Here is a 1,944-nt window from a genome sequence, read left to right as displayed (position 1 = left end):
TTGGAGTCAACCAGTCAACAGTGTCCCTGTGTGGAGCTTCCATCGAGAGCGTTGTTTATTCTATGCTATCATTTTTGTATGAGACTATGTGATTTATTATGTTTCGCTATGTAATAAGCACTGCAATGGTACATTTGAGATTTGTCTACTTATGTGTGCGACTGTTTCTGGGGCACATATGAGTCTCTTATGCATCCTATTGTTTTCTTAAAATATGGGTGTGACACATCTTTAATATTATTTCCTAAAAAATGTGCGGGTTTACTTTTCTTTGTGCACTCTATAATCTGTATTTATTTTCATACAATATATGAACTGAATCCACTTATATCTATTTTTTTGTACAATCTAAACAAAACATCCACAAGAGAATAATTATTTGTTCCATGCTATGACGACAAATGAAGATAAGGCACTCAACAACCACAACTCATTCAACCGAATGAGATCGGCGATCATGCAGGTAGATTGTGTTTCCTTTAATGATTTAACAAGTGTTAGTTGCTTACTCTGAAACGGATGAGTCAATATCTCTAATGGGCTTGGAAAACTTGAAGTGCCTATTAAACATTCACATAATTAAAACAAAAAATGCACCAACTACATTGTAGATGTTGTAGGTTGTTCTCTTATGCTGAATATATGGATTAGCCAGATTTTTTCGATGAGTATAGACGATATTGACCCACTACTACATCACGGTGGCAATTTTCCCTCCGTGGTCATTCTCGCAGATAAATTTTTTATGTACCATGTGACTCTTCTTTGATGATTCGGTCATTCCAGTTCAAACCTCTTTTGGTTTTCCTGTAGGTTCTGTTCATTTTAGGCTACTTCCTTCGGTCACGTACTTTTGTATGCCTTCTAGATTACCTTCCAATTTCAATCATGTTATGTTTTTGCAGTGCAATCTCTATAATTTTTTATAGATGCAGCTTTAGTCGTTGTTGGATGTTATTTTCTCAGTCCTTCTCTTGGTACCGGCTACCTTAAATTATATCTGGAGATAGCTATGTGCTCACTTGCTGCATCTTTGTTGCCCTGTCAGTTCAACAATAGAGGAGAAGATCAAGAAAATGCTGCATTTACTATAGAGAGTAGACCAACCAAACATCTGTACGCCTCCTACAGATGGTTCTGAAAGCAAGAGCGATACCTGTCCTAAAAAACAGGTGATGTGAGACCCCGTCATCACCTTTTATTTGTTTCTGTCTTATTGTTCCCATTTTCCTTCTAGGTCCCTACATAAAACAGAAGGTTGAATGACTTCAAAAATGCCAAGGTCACAAGGTATCACACTCTGCTCAAAACACATTGCTACTGTAACAGAGCAATAACATATCTTTCTCCCCAATTTACAGATGGAGTGCAATGTCATAATTCTTGGACCAACAGCTACACCAAGTAGACCATCTGAAGACACAATCAATTAGGCTCACCTATACAACGCAATAGAACAACCACATCTGTATCATATGCCTACGCTTATGTAATATGTGCATCTTGAGATTAAAAAAAAAGCATCATGTAAGCGTGTATCTATCATGTTACCTTAATTATATAAACCACCAGCGTATGTAACATATGGGTTATACCATGCTTGCTTACCCTTCCGCGCGATGGCACGCGGGTTTTACTAGTTAAAACATATAACTGAATCAAATCTACTATATTTGAAATAAAGAAACAACTATGATGTTATTAACTTCACAGATAGAGGAAAAATAAGAAACAATTTATTGTTTTTTGCTTGTGAGACTAATATAGCGTTCAAGGTGATCTTGTACACCTTTAAGTATGTTGGTTATATTTTTATTCCCCGTATATGTGAGTAGGTGTAGCAATATATGTTTTCTCACTTCATAATTATTCTGTATGATTTTTATACACATATATAGTTATAGTTATTAAATAAATATATGAGGTGAAAAATAAGGATAATAC

General features: G+C 35.4%; 1 long non-coding RNA gene across 1 annotated transcript; it reads left to right on the top strand.

Moving 5' to 3' along the window:
- LOC110437382 lies at positions 155-1,684 on the top strand. The gene is made up of 3 exons (XR_002455484.1): positions 155-463; positions 1,049-1,290; positions 1,362-1,684. It is a non-coding gene; the product is annotated as an uncharacterized LOC110437382 (long non-coding RNA).

Source organism: Sorghum bicolor, chromosome 7 (genome assembly GCF_000003195.3).
Source record: "Sorghum bicolor cultivar BTx623 chromosome 7, Sorghum_bicolor_NCBIv3, whole genome shotgun sequence".
Taxonomy (NCBI): Eukaryota; Viridiplantae; Streptophyta; class Magnoliopsida; order Poales; family Poaceae; genus Sorghum; species Sorghum bicolor.
Note: the sequence above shows the minus strand (reverse complement) of the source record. Positions and strands in the feature narration are given on the sequence as shown.